This window comes from Chenopodium quinoa, unplaced genomic scaffold, assembly GCF_001683475.1.
Source record: "Chenopodium quinoa cultivar QQ74 unplaced genomic scaffold, ASM168347v1, whole genome shotgun sequence".
Taxonomy (NCBI): Eukaryota; Viridiplantae; Streptophyta; class Magnoliopsida; order Caryophyllales; family Amaranthaceae; genus Chenopodium; species Chenopodium quinoa.
The window spans coordinates 1,872,572-1,888,467 of NW_018742904.1; the positions used below are offsets into that span (position 1 = coordinate 1,872,572).

General features: G+C 41.3%; 1 long non-coding RNA gene across 1 annotated transcript; it reads left to right on the top strand.

Moving 5' to 3' along the window:
• The first annotated feature begins 315 nt into the window (after nt 1-315).
• LOC110727355 lies at nt 316-12,066 on the top strand. The gene is made up of 3 exons (XR_002512536.1): nt 316-400; nt 11,055-11,105; nt 11,896-12,066. It is a non-coding gene; the product is annotated as an uncharacterized LOC110727355 (long non-coding RNA).
• The last annotated feature ends 3,830 nt before the right edge of the window (nt 12,067-15,896 follow it).

Genomic DNA, 15,896 nt, shown 5'->3' on the forward strand with positions numbered 1-15,896 from the left:
CAACACCAACACCACCGGAAGAACCACCACCAAAGACCCTTCCAACACCGGCGCCCGCCATAACTTCTGCCTTCTAAGTAAGAATTTAGCTAAAAAACTTGGGAATTCTAAGTAACCTTGATCGATTAATTAAAGGGTTCTAAGAAGAATCTGGAAATTTCGATTTCTATATACATCTCTAATAATAAAATTAAAAAAAATGTAATCTTTAAAAAATCTGATTGTAAGATCTCCCAGTTCAATCACAAATTCATTGAAAATCTGATTTTCTGGAGAAAATGGTGACCAAATAGAATGAAGCATAGTAGAAGTGATTAGAGCTGCAGTACTGTCAAGAATCAAATGCAACACGAACAACAAAGAAGAGATCTACTCTTGTGAGTCGACATATTGAGTCAAGGTATTTTCATACTCAATCGTTTTTCTACTTCCAATTCTTCCTTTTTTGTTTGCAATTTTACAATTGCTTTGAATTTCAATGATAACAGTTTTCGGGTTTATATTACTCCATTTATACGGAGTACGTTAAAGCATTCTAAATTTCGATTTCATGGGGGGAAGAAGAAGAAGATGAAGGGATTTCATGGGGGAGGTGGGTCGTGACGGGGGAAGAGGAGGGGAAAGGGAGGGGGGCTGTTGGATCTGACGCGTTTTCTGGTTGTGGTGTTGGTCGGAAGTTATGGAGGAAAGGGAGGGTGGTGGGGCTGGGGTGGTGGCTGGGATTTGGGTTTTTTTTTTTTTTTTTTATAATTTTTTAAATATTTTTGGTTTTTTTTTTAATTTTTTTTTAAATTTTTGTTTAATTATTTTTTTTAAAAAAGGACCAATCAGAAGGTCACACGTGGCAAGTGGTGGGGTCAACTAACGGTCAACTAATGGACAGTGACGGTCAACTAACGGAAATGGCATTTGGTGATATTATACTAAAACTCAGTGTCATTTGGTGAATTTTGAAAAGTTCAATGGCATTTAATGAATTTCGACATTACTCAGTGGCATTTGGTGAAATAGCCGTTTTTTTTTCCGCAGCAACGAACTAAAATTGTGGCAATAAATAATTTGTATCACAGCAACAAACCCGTCGTTATAGAAAATAAGCCTACTTTTTTGGTAGACCCGCCTCTTGAATGTAGTGGAGGGAAATTGAAATATATTTTAAGCAACAAGCTTTAGTTACGAACACAAAATACTTGTTGCTAAATCATTATTTTAGCAATAAAATATTTGTAGTTGCGAAAACTTGTTGCTAAAAATCATTATTCTAGCAACGATCCCTTTGACTTGTGACTTGCAAAACTTTTTTTTTTCCTAAGTCTATCTCCTCCCATAGTGGCCACCAATCCACCACGATAATACCACCTGTTTATGGTGAAAATACACAGGCCACGTGGCCCAATCAAAAGGTGGCATGTGTCATCCCAGGAGAGGTCCAAACAGGACTAATCACCAGCTGAAACGTGGCATTTCCAATCATCAGGGAAAAAGGCGGCTTTCAAGGCTCAAATTCCGAGGACACCGTAAAAATGGCGCATCCCATTTACCTAGGTTGATGACTTAGAAAAGAGGGCACTGATTCCCATGATTCTATAAATAGGGAGATTTACCCCATTTTGGGGACACGTTCATTTATTACTGAACGCGGGGAAATTAGGTCGTTGACTAACCTCCTAACGGTCAAATAAAGTTATAAATCCTAAAACTAACCCCTAAACAAGTCTAGTAGTAAGTTCGAAATCGAACCACAGGGAACGGTAATGCTAGATTGTTCTTGATCTAATGCTTAAGCTATGCCGAAGTCGGTTTATGGATAGAGGACACTACAACTACACTAAAACGAAAATAGTATATATATATATATATGTATATATATATATATATATATATATATATATATATATATATATATATATATATATATATATATATATATGAGAACGAAAATGGTAGAGGAGAACGAAAATGCCACAAATGGTATATATATATATATGTAAGGGAGAACGAAAATGGCACAAATCTGGGATTTAACTACACAAAACACATATAAAGAACTAGATATGATAAAGTCTACTAGGGGAAAAGATCCAATTTGAACAATTAATAAGCAAATGAGAATCCATTTGATAATCAATCATGCAAAGAAAGAATTAAAATGGGAATTAACTACACTCAAAAGTAATCTATCAAATTCCTAGCCTAGATCCCTCATTGACTAGGTGCATAGAAGAAATTTACCCAAAATGCAATCAAATATATCAATTCTAATTCACAATCCCTTGTCAAACTAGAACCAATATGCAATTAAGTTTGCTATCATGCGAGATCAATCCAATCTAAAACAAGCAGCATGCCATCATCAATTCAATCAATTTAATCACACAATTATCATCAAATTTATCTCAAATAACTCAATTGATCATTACAAAGCTTCATTCAACACCTAGTAGAAGGAAAACTACTCAAACATGATGAAAGCAATTAAATAAAGCATAAAGAGAAGAGAAAGTAAGAAATGTTCATTGATATAAAATGAAGATCTTCAAATCATCAAATTCCTCCTTTGATTATCCAAAATCCATGAAAACCATTGTGTTTCTCACTTTCTCTCTCCAAAATTTGAGAGTTTCTCTCTCTAAAAACCTAAAACTAACCTAAAAAACTACTAAAAATAAATAAATTTCTGCTCTAAAATGAGCAAAAAATCTATTTATACCCATCATTAAATTGCCTAGGAAGCTCCGCAAAAAGTTGAGCAGCACGAATAGGAGCAGGCGCTCCAACGTCAGTGCACGGGCGCTCCTAGCTGCAACAATGAGAAGCAGAACTGTTCCAGAAAGTTTGGAGCGGGGCGCTCCTCTTAGACTGCGCGCCTGCTCCTTCGCGCTGGAGAAAACTGCTCAGCTTCAAACGAACATAACTCCCTCATTTTACATCGGAATTGAGCATATAACCTGTTGTTGGAAAGCTCTTAAGATAAGATTTCATCTCCAATTGCAATCACTCAGAAACGTTTTGTAGATCAAAAGATATAGGCGTTTGAAGTTTGATCTTTGCAAATCAAGTGCATATTTCTTCATTACTTGTTCTTTTATGTTTTATATTTCTTCAATCTTGAGCAATGAACTTATCCAAGTGTTCCTAAACATAATAATAAACCAATAAAGTTTAATCTATTGCAAGAAGAAACCAAAAATATGCAAGAAAAGCCAAAATTGATCAACAATGACATTTCACATGCAAACACGACAAATGAAATAAAACCTTATTAAAACTAAGTAAAAAGATATCAAAACAATGAAAAACTAACTAGAAACTCCTAAAAAATAGTGACATAAATGATACTTATCAATTACATACAATCAATTCTCTCACATCAGAGAAAATACCAGATCTCGGAATCCGAGAAGATCTACTTTCACTTTCCGCACTTTTTACTCTTCTTCGACCAGTTCTAACTTGATCGTCGGAGGCGGTACTCCGAACCCCCGGGGATTTCGTTTGTGTGCAGGTAAAACAAGCAAGGATCTAGTCTTGGTGACGTAACTCTCCCGCAGGACACATAGAAACCCTGAAACATTTGGCGCCGCCGTCTGTGGGGAGGAGACCAAATAAATCTTGCTTCTCATCAATCCATTTTGATGGCTTGTCAAGCGTCATCAAGTACTCCGGGTGAGTGGTCAAAGTGTACCACGCCCTCCAGCAGCATGGGGCACGGCTTAAGCAGTGCATAGCCTCCCAGTCGGGCTTTATGTTTTGCATCTCACAAGCGGCGATATAGCTAAGAATGTCCACCCACGAGTTGGGGGTGAGTTGTCATACGCCTAGGTCATATCCCCTTAATATGGCCTTTATTGCGTCGTGAAGGGGGAAGCGGAGGCCCGCTTTGAACGCCACCTCATAGCAGCCAAAGTAGTTTTCAGCATTTCGCTGATCGTCTTTCCAAGCAATGGTACCATCTGCTGGCGGCATCCTTATTCCCTAATTTTCCGGTAAGGGGCGTTTATCTAGGAAGGCGGTAAGACCCGTCTCCATTCCTGCCCTGTTCTTGGGAGACACATGAGCCTGAAATAGGTTTGACTGTCCAGGCCATGAGGACGCCTCATCTTCCTCACTGTCGGCATCCGCCTGCAGTGAGCTTGATTCCTTGGAGCTTTACCCAGAGCCGGCCTCTTCTCCGTCTCCATGATCGGACTCCTCTAAAATGCCATCGCTTGGAGTGCTTGGTGCACTCGGAGGATGGTCATATACCTCGTCAACCGGCACGTGTAATGTGTCGTCTTCCCTATACTCTGGATCAGGTGCTGTTTTCTTAGTTCGAGCCATTGTGTCTTGCACAGACACACATACGGTCAGATTCGGGGAAGATCAGGGGTGGACCAAACGCCTAGAGATGGCACCCAGTCCTAGACTCAGCCGTACCAGGAGACTGGCTGACTACTATCCTAGGTTGTGCCGTGTGTGTTGTTGGTGAATCCAATTCAAAGCAATATGCACAAATGGTAAAAAAAGGATGAAAGAGCTGAGAAAGGGAGAGACGGTTACCTTGGTGAGTTTTCTGGAAAAGAAGGGTGTTAAGCGTTAACCGGCTATATCAAACGAAATTGGCAGACGAAAATTTTTGTTCAGAAAATCTCAGGCGATTATCATAGTCTCTCTCTCTAAAATTTTTTGCTTTCTCTCTCTAGACTTTGTAAAAAGGTAAAAAATGAGAGGCTGGGACACTTGACGAATTCCTGTTAAGTCAAGTGCCTAGGTCAGAGAACAATTAGGCGGATGCTCTGTTTAAGCTGGCGTCATTCGCCTCCTGTGGTACACCTCGGTCAGTCTTCTAGGAAGTGATGGAAAAACAAAGTATTGAAGAGGATCCCATTGGAGTACTTGACCGAAGTTCAACCTGGATGGACGACATCCGGGCCTGTCTGTTAAACGACACTCTATCGGATACATATCAAGAAATGGCCGCAATGAAAGAACGTGCGGCCAACTTTGAGATCCGTAATGGAGAAATTTTTAAAAAGGGCTTTTTGATGCCTCTTTTGAAATGTATCACCAGAAATGGGGCATGGAATTCTGGAAGATTTACACTCGGGCTACAGCGCCTCACACATAGGCGGCAGGGCACTAGCAATTAGGGCCAGGCGGCAAGGATATTTCTGGCCGACTCTAGAAGCAGACGCCATGGAAATGGTGAAAAAGTGTGATAAGTGTCAAAGGTTTGGCAAGCTCATACACCGTCGCGCCACTGATCTGACGATCATTCATAGCCCAATACCATTCGCCAAATGGGGCATGGATATCTTGGGTCTGTATACTCCTGCGCCAGGCGGACGGTGGTATATTCTAGTTGTTGTTGACTACTTCACCAAGTGGGTAGAGGCAAAGGCGGTCAAAGGCATTAAGACTAAGGATGTCATCTCTTTCATCTAGAAGAACATCATCACCCAATTTGGGGTGCCTATGTCTATGGTTTTTGACAAAGGCCCTCAATTTGAAACGCCTACCCTCAAGAATTGGCTGGGAGACCAAGGGATCTCATACTGCTTTGCCTCAGCCGGCCGACCCCAAGCAAATGGCCAGGTTGAAGCCTTCAACAAGCTAATCTCAGACGGTATTAAGAAGAAAATCGAAAGAGTTGGCGGTCTATGGGCAGAAGAGTAAACTCATGTCCTATGGGCCATCAGAACAACGGCTAAAGGGGAAACCGACGAAACCCCATTCCTCATTACGGTGCTGAAGCCGTCCTACCCATCGATTATTATGAGCCGACTCTTCGAATCATGTTGTATGACGAAGAGGCAAATTGGGAGGCCATGCGACTTGCATTGGACTCACTTCTAGAACGCCGAGACAATGCCGCCTTGCGTCATGAGATATATCGTCTGAGAATGACCAGAGCCTACAACAAGAGAGTACACAAACGACCCTGGAAAGTTGGGGACTTTGTGTTACGAAAAATGGAAGCAACCGGTAGGGCTAATGAACAAGGAAAATTGACGCCCAATTGGGAAGGTCCCTACCGGATCTATGAGGAAGTGAGAGGTGGCACCTACTGTTTGGAAACACCAGACGGCAGACAGCTAGCTAGAACTTAGAATGTAGACAACTTGAAGAAGTACTACTTCGAAGACTTATAAAAATCCTTTGTAAATGAAAACCTTATCAATGAAAAGTTGCTTATTGTTTCCAATTAAATTTTATTTCATTTTACCTCATTAGATATGTTTCCTATGGGAACAACGCCTGTGTAATGTGCAAGCGGCGAACTCTAAATCAAGCGTCTGCTCCAACAATAGTAAGACATTCGACGACGCCCATCGCATGAATTTTCTTACAGAGAGTATCTCCCATTTGGGTGGTACATTGCTCTATAAACGCAAACACAAACGGCCCAATTGACTACTTTAATGGCTTAGCTCATAACCGTTTGACCTAAATAATCTAAAATGGAACCTAAACAGCGTGGTAAACCGCATGTGTTATGGACAACAGCCGGTAACCAGCCGTCATTTCAACTTAGATTAAAATCTTATAATAATTTTATAATGTACAGTCCTCCCGATGGGGCAAAAGGACGCCTGAGTGCATTATTTTTTATGCGCAATCTAGGTCAAACTTGACAGATGACCCAGACGGTGGAAAAAGAATTCTTGGTCCAATGGACTGAGTAACGCCAAAAAAACCGTCTGGGTATCCAAGTTCATGCCGCCTGAACCTTGGACGGTTGTGGACTTGGTTTAGGGCAACCACGGTAGTGATTGATTGACCAAGGGACCTCTCATACTCTATAAAGTATCAAACGTTCCCAAGTCAATTAATCTACTTTGTTAAACCAACCACACAGCCGCCTAAGGGCAAGAGGCCAGCGTTAGTTGTCGCATGCAATAAATAAGTTAGGCAAAAAATGTAAAATTTAAAACATATATAGAAAAAGCAAGAAAAATTGCAAACTTGAAAAAATTGACGCAAATCAAGACAAAACCGACTCAGTCGGTCACTTCATTAATAAAACCCGACCGAAGGCCGAGAGTGAATTTGTCAAGCTGGATCTACATCCAGGAAAATAAAAAGATTTTTGAAAATTAAAACACATACTCGGCGCAAAGGTCGGAAATACAGACGGCCCAAGGCCAGGAGAAGACAACATAAAACTTAAGATTGTTGAGGTGGGGGCACGGACTAGTCCTGGCTAGAGGGGAGCTCACCTTCCTTTTGACCCGGCTAAGAAAGAGTAGAATTAACCAGCTTTTGATCATCATGTTGCTTATTGAGCTCCTCTTCACCATCTTCTTGCTCGTCCCCGGACGGCTCCTCGATGCCGGCCCACTCATTAAATGGTGGCGGCGCTTCCTAGCCTAAGGTCTGGGCATCGTACACCTCGCTGGCGTACTTTTACCTCAAATCAAAGAAGTCCCAGGCGATATCCGGATGGACGAGGTGCCATGCCGTCTTCATGCGCTCCTCGCAGTCCTTCTCATTCTCTGCCACCAGTCGCTCTTGTTCCGCCTCCAGAGTAGCCTTGTGGTCGCTCTGCACCCTGGCCATCTTATCTTTGAGCCAGTTGACGTCTGACTAGAGCTTAGTGTTCTCTTTGTTGGCTCCCTCTAAAATCTTTGAGGTCCGACTGAGCATTTTTGAGCTCAAGCTCCAGATCAGACACCTTCTTATTGGTCGTCTCCAGTGCAGCCATCAGCTCCTTGATAGGTCTCCTTCTGTGTCATCTCCTTCGGGTATGTCATATATGATTCCCATGGATTCCCCGAGTTTAGAAATAAATCATTGGGTTATTTTTGAGCAAGAAATGGCTTATTGGAGTAGTGATACGAAATAAATGATTTGAGGACGAAATTCATGATCTATTAGTAATTAGATTGGGCGATTTTAGAGAGCCCTCTCCGTGAAGTGTCGCGCCCGCGGCAGGCTGGGGAGAGCCCTCTCCCAGTCCGCGGCCAGCCTTCTCCAAAATCTAAGGACGAATTTCATCTCTTCGTGTCCGCGCCCGCGACATGAATAGCCGCGCCCGCGACAGAGACACCCGCGCCCGTGGCATATGTCCCTGCGCCCGCGGCTTGCGTCGATTCAGTTTGCGATTTTTCGTTCTTTTATAAAAGAAAAGAAATTATGAAATTGAAAAGGAAAAAGGAACATCAATTGAATAACTCACGTAATTACATAAGTTTACTGACTCACTGTGGACATGCCACTTATTACTTTACTGAAACTGGAATAATTGAAATGCGGAAATGAATGCCCTTCCGAACATTATTCTTCTTATTGGTATATTAGTTGTAGCTTCCAGGATCGATTTCAGAGTGATCTTCCTCCTCCATTGGTTCAGGTGACTCTGGTTCTTGCTCTACTTGGACAAAATCTTCATCTTCCTCATCATCGGATGAAATATCAATTATAATTGGAGTTGGTGGTGGGTTTGGATTTGGAATTTCCATAATGGAACTATTAGCAGTATGGTTACTCTCATCCATCCTCTCTCCTTCTTGCCCTCCATCTGTCCCTGTTTGATTACCCTGAGTAGGTGAAGAACCTCCTGACTGATGACTAGTGGAAGGGGAATTATTCCCTGCCGGAATTTCATAGTAATAATTGGGATATGGAATTTGTAAGTGCTGACAATACTCTTTCTCAACCTTAACAAGGTATGAAATCAAGTATCTGTAATCAGGGTATCACTGTCCATAGCAATTTTTATATTTATAGTAGTTTGGGATGTCCCTTGGTAAATAGAAATCAGAAAATTTTACTTTGAAGCAAGATATGGAGGTTAATCTGGAAGACAGTGAATAATCATAGCAGAAACACGATCAGGAAGGTCATAGTTGATTAGGGGGATTTTCCCACCCTATCACACCTCGCCATGTGGACCAATCAGGTCCTGACAAGTGTCACTCAGTTTGACTTATCAGGGCCTGCCACGTGGCACACTTCAGCTGGTCCACCATGGACTTCCTATGCTGTGCCATGTGGCCCTTTAGCCTTGCCTAAACCAGTAGCAGATTGGGCCCAAATCCCAAGAAAGCCCAGTCAGTCCTAGGGTTGGCCAAAAACCCTAGAACCTGGCACACTTCCCAATGCTATAAATACTGTCATAAATGCTCATTAATGACATAGATTGTTCACAAGAAACACACGGATTGCACAAATCCCAAGACAATCACACACCACTCGGTACCGCCTGCTAGACCCGTCCTAGCATCCGGCACCTATTTACATTCCGCATTACAACTCCTTCATTCACTAACTTCATCGTCGAAGGCGGAGCTCCCAACCCAGGAGTCTCCGTTCTTTTGCAGGTGCAGACGCGTGGTTCCAACCTCGAAGTTGTAACTCTCCCAAGGGACACCAGAAAACCCCAAAACATTTTGGCGCCGTCTGTGGGGAGAGTACCTTTGAGATGGTATCACAATCTGTACCGACTAATAGTGACAAGCGTCCCGAGGGCAACTGCCTAGAGGACGACCCTTATGTCTACTCTGATGAAGACACTGAGCCTGAAGTTGAGACTCACACGACCCCAGACGGGTCCTTGAGGGCTCGACGCACTACCCCTCGTGAAAGGCAGGAACGACAATGTAATACCCCGTATTTTTGAAAGGTATTTTATAAATTAAAGAGTATTTAGTCTCGTATTTTTGACGTATTTTCTAACTTAAGAGTATCTCAGTTTTGGAGCCAAAATGATATTTGAATTTTGGCGCCTAAATCATTTATTTTAACTAAATGGATAAACTAAAAATTTTATAAATAGTATTTTGATTAAATAAATAATAAAACAAAACTATATTAATTAATAAAATTAGAGGCATTTTCGAATTTAAAAATCTGATTTTTGTAAATATATTTTCGGATTTTTCCAATAAAATCCAATTTTATTTAATATCTTGCTAAACTAATTATTTTCATGAAATAAAATTAATTTCCTAAAACTAAATAAATATCATTTTCGAATTTTTACAATTAAAAATCTGATTTTACTCTAAGTAAAAGTATTTTCATAAAATAAAACCAATTCCTAAACTAATGAAACATATTTTCGGATTTTATACATTAAAAATCTGATTTTTATTAATTATTTGCTAAATTAATTATTTTTATGAAATAAAATGATTTCCAAAATTTATCAAATAATATTTTAAGTTTTATATAATAAAAATCTGATTTTTATACCTTAGTATAGACCAAATTTCGGCCACCCTAATAATCTAGCAAGAAAAATTGATTTTATTCTTCCAAATACCTATAAACTTATTAAATCTTTAATTTTTGACAAATAAATTATTTTATAAAATCCCTAAACTAACATAATAGGTTCGAAAATATTGAGTAATATTTTGCTCAATATTTTCGGCCATTCATGGTTTTTCTACAAAGATTTTTAAATTATTAATAATAAAATCCTTTAAATTTCTTTACTTCTATTCTTAAACCTAAAATTATTTGATTCTATGTCATACTTGCACTCCAAGCTTAAAACCTACCAAATGGAATTTCATGATCAAATAAATATTATAGCCTTCCATATATTTAAAACCTTAATTCCTATTTCTCAAAAAACTTCCATAAATTATAAACCTTAAAATGCCATAAACCCGTCACCTAAACACCTATAAATACCCCTTTCATACACCCCAAAAATCACACCAAAAACCTCAAGAATTCTCTTCTTCTTCCTCCCTTTTTCTCACGGTTTCTCTCCTCTCCTCCCCCTCAAATTTTCCGGCCACCACCTCCGGTGACCACCTGCTGCCGGTGACCACCAGCAGCCGCCACTCCAGCCGGCCACTCTTGCTCCTCCCTTGCATTGGTTCCTCCACCATCCTTCAATCCCTCCTTTCTCTTAATCTTATTTATATTACTAATCATTTTCCTAAACATTATTTCTTACACAAATTAATTTTATAAAAACAGAAAAAATTCTTTAAATTAAAAAACAGAAAATTATTTTATATAATGATAATTAATTCATGCACATATAGGGTAGTTTAATTAAGTTGTTTGTGTTTATTTGATAGCCTTATATTAATTAAGGTTATAATTATGTGTAGGGTGTTCGTGAATTAGAGAAGTAGTTGTGAATCGCTTCAAGGTTGATCAAGGTACGTTATGTGGTTTGATACTTTCAAACTATAATTTTATGTTCCGTATAAAATTATGAATATTTACATTCCGTGTGAAATAGTATCTTACTACGTTCCATATGAAATTATGATTTAATGAAATCATACTTTATTAAACTCCGTATGAAATTTTATTTTACAACTTATATTTATTCCGTATGAAATTTGCTAAAGTCATAATTTATTAAGTTCCGTATGAAATTACATTTATTACATTCCGTATGAAATTATATTTTACGTTCCGTATGAATTTATAATATTACGTTCCGTATTAAATTATGAAATTATGCCGGATTGATTTTAATGATTTGGATTTAAATTAAAAGTGACTTTGAGTCGTAGTTGAAATTATTGGAAATGATTTGCAAGTTTGTTGCTATGTAAGTGTGATGGATTTTTAAAGAAGAGTTTTTAAGCAAATCAATCGATATGTTATGAATCCCACTTAGGGAATGGATTAGAGAAGACTATGGACTTTGCATGACCTAGTCTTTCCTCAAGCTTGGCCTTTGATTATAAAGTAAACCACTTGGGGGGTGTGCACACTTAGTGAGGAATTGGTTTGGAATGAATCGATTGAGTTTTTACTTGAATTAAAAGAATTGGATTGAAAAAGTTCTATTTGAATACGGCATTGGTATTTCTTGATAAATTAAACATGAATGATTTAAATTACGTTTTACTTATCTTACGCATGACTTACTTAGCATATTTTGCTAATACGTGCTTTTCTTTTGGCTTTTCCCTGTTTATCATTTATGGTAAACAGGTGAATATTTCAGGTGGAAATTGATTGATGCATACGGGAGTCCACGGGAATTTCACCTAGCTAGGAAAAGTTTGAGTCATTTTTGTGTCACGAATTATGAACGAATATTTACTATGGTTTATTTAATAAAGAATAAAGTTTTCCGCTGCAAAAGTATTTTTGTATAAGCCTTGCGTTATACGCGGCGGTAATACGCCCAAGCCTATCTCTACGGTATTTATACGTATTTTTCTATAATCTACGTAGAGAGAGATTTGGGGGTGTTACAGGCAAGACCAGGCTGGTCCAGGCCAAACAGTCGGACCTTCGGCCGACTCTCATCAAGCGGTCGACTGGACTGCTCCTGTCTCAAGGAATGATCTTATAACCATCATGAGAAGTTTCAAGGGTGAGATTCATGATCTCATCAACAAAAAGACGGCTGTCTCCCAAAAAGGGCAGTCGAGCAAAAAGCCTTCCTATTTTGGAAGAAAGAAGTCATTGAAGGACCGTGAGGCAACCCCCCACCTTCGCCAAGAGGAGAGGCGGGTACCTCTAGTCAATTTGTCCAAGCACCGTATCCCTGCCTCATTGGGAAGGAAACCAATCCGCCTGGTTCAACCAGACGACTTAAAGAAATCCTACTCAGACGCCCGGCTGCTGATTCAGCAGAAAAGGAGCCAACAGCAGTCTGAGTCGGCTTCCACTTCTGATTTTCCTGACAGTGTTCAAGATACATCCTTGAAGTGTTCAAAATCAAACTATGAGATCCGAACGGGCAGCACACCCTCCGGTTCTAGCTCTCGTCAACAACAGTCGGCACCATATGTTCCTCAGCCACCATATGTGCCACAAGGTCACTACTTTTTACCGCCTCCTCCTTTCGGAGGTCAGACGGCAAAGCATGTCCAACCTTTGGACTGGCAATTACGATTTCTTCAACTCGGAGAACAGCCAACCGCCTTCTCCAAGGAAATCTTACAAGCCGCCCAGCCGGCTAAAGTGAAAAATGTGTTAGTAGGCGCCTATGACGGCACCACTAACCCAGAGGATCATCTGATGGCATTCACCAATTTAATGTACCTTCAAGGATTGGACGATGCCACTTGGTGCAGATGTTTCCCGGCCACTCTAAAAGGAGTCGCCCAACAGTGGTTCGGCAACCTGCCGGCCGGCTGTGTCAACAACTTCAGGACACTGGCCTATTTGTTTGCCTCCAACTTTTCCATGAACATACCTGCCAGGAAGACGACTCTTAATCTGGGAGCCGTCCAGCAGGGAGAAAAGGAAGGATTTCGCTCCTACATAAAAAGATTCAATCTGATGAGGATACAGATACCCAACCTACCGGATGAGGTAGCCTACACTGATTTCTTCAAAGGATTGAAGGACGGGTCGAACTTTAATTTCGACTTAGTCAGAAAGAGAGTGGCTACCCTCCAAGAGGCGATGATGGAGGCCGAGACCTACATATAGGCGGTAGAACTCCGTCACATGGGAAAGCAAGGGGACCAGAAAAGGTCCGAGAAAAAGGAGGGTCGTACACAGAAAGCGGCTCCCAAGGAAGAGAAGAAGAAGAAAGATGTATGGATGGCCGACACCACTGGTCAGCCGTCCAGCAGAAAGAGAAAGGAATTCAATCCATACTCCCCCAAGTATGAGTTCAACAAAGATAATCATACCATTTTCAAAGAACTTAAGGGCCGACTCTCACTTGAGAAGCCGGCACCTATGACGGGTGATCCTAGCAAGCGCAACCAAGGCAAGCACTGGCATTTTCATGATGACGTTGGGCATGAGACCAACGAATGCATCAGTCTTAAGCGTCTGCTAGATAAGTTGGCTAAAAAAGGTGATCTAGACTCTTATGTCAAGAAACCTAAAGGAAAACAGCCCCCCAAACAGACACAGTCGGCCAGGCAAAAGAGGTAGAAATCGGCCGACAGCTCTGACACTAATGAAGCTGCCATCTATACAATAGCAGGCGGCTATGCAGGGGGAGGCCCGACTGTTCGGGGAAACAAGGATAACATCAGACAACTGGATGTTAACTCTGTTAATCAGGGCGAGACCTCTGGTAACTCGTTTCCCGAGGTTATTATTTCTGAGAAAGACTCGGGTGGTGTCCGATGACCACATGACGATCCAATTGTCATCGAGTGTAAAGTGGCCAATCAAAGAGTCGGCAGGATACTTATTGATACAGGAATTTCGTCGGACCTCATCAACCATAAGTGCTTGACCAAGCTCAAGTACAGGGCTTGAGAGTATACAGCCTGTTTCCCATCCTCTCGTAGGATTTAGAGGGGGAGTCGTCCATCCAATTGTTCAAGTTGACTTGCCCGTCCGTTTGGGTGAAAAAGGCGAGGGCCGCCACATGGTCATTCGTTTCCTAGTTGTGGAAGAGCTTACTGCCTACAACATGATCCTTGGGCGCCCCACCCTTAATGACTCTAAAGCAGTTATCATTCCATCCCTGATGTTGCTCAAGTTTGAGAAGGTTGACAAAATATTCGGTTCCATATGGGGAGACCAGAGAATGGCCAGAGAATGTTACCTCACTGACATTAAAACAACGGTAACTTTAGACGGCCCAACTGGAAAAGCCATAGAAGAAGCGTCTGCCCAAGAGGCAGGCGGCAGGAAGAGAAAAGCCTCCGAGGCGAAAGTCAAGAAAAAACGTAAACAATAGCAATCACTGGCTGAGGAGCGGCTGGATGAGTTCCGCCCTCAGCCAGCTGGGGAGCACGTAGATGTCTCCCTTTATGACAGTCTTCTAGACCGAACTGTTAAGGTGGGGACGACTGCTCTGACTGAGCTTGGTGATGATCTTCGCCAACTATTGAAAGATTTCCAGGACATTTTCGCATTTGAAGTACATGAGATGCCAGGAATCAGTCCAGACCTGGCGGTACACAAGCTAGCTATCGACCCTAAAAAGAAGCTGGTACGACAGAAGAAAAGGCATCATGGTGAAGAAAGAAACCAGGCGGCCGCCGCCGAGGTAAAAAAGTTACTTGATGCAGGTTACATTTGGTAGTGTTTCTACCCAGAATGGGTTGCAAATGTTGTGCTAGTCAAAAAGCCGAATGGTTCTTGGCGCATGTGTGTGGACTACACTGTTTTAAACAAGGCATGTCTGAAAGACAGTTATCCTTTGCCAAAGATCGACAGCTTGGTCGACTCAACAGCCGGCCATGCCTTCATGAGCTTCATGGACGCCTACTCAGGATTTCACCAGATCCCTCTGTGGAAAAAAGATCAAGAGAAAACTGCCTTTGTCACAGAGCAGGGACTCTATTGTTACACGTTCATGCCGTTTGATCTGAAGAACTCCCCGGCAACCTTCCAAAGAATGATAAACACTGTGTTTTTTGAACAAATTGGAAGAAATGTGGAGGCGTACATTGATGATATGATTGTAAAGTCAAAACTCCAAACAAATCATCTGGCCGACCTCCGAGAAACATTCGCCACACTCAGGCGGCACCGAGTCATGCTTAATTCAAAAAAGTGTGTCTTTGGAGTTGATTCTGGGAAGTTTCTCGGATTTCGGATAAATCAAAGGGGAATAGAGGCAAATCCTGACAAGGTACAGGCGGTCATTGACATGCAGTCGCCTCGTACCGTTCGAGAGGTACAAAGGCTAACAGGCTGCCTCGCAGCTCTCGGAAGGTTTCTCAGTCGGGCAGGCGACTAGTGCCTCTACTTTTTCAGGCAATAAGAAAGAAAGTGAAATTTGAATGGGGGTCGGATGCTGAGTCGGCCTTCCAGAAGGTGAAAGAATACCTGCACTCCCTGCCGAGGCTAGTTATCCCTTTTCCAAAAGAAGTACTTTACATGTATCTCGCAGCATTAGATCATGCTTTAAGCGCCGTCCTCTAAGCTGAAAGAGACGGCTGCCAACTCCAAGTCTACTTTGTCAGTCATGTCTTGAAGAATGCAGAGTTGAGGTACCCACTGGTGGAGAAATTTGGACTCGCCCTCTACATGGCAGTAAAGAAATTGAAGCCTTATTTCCT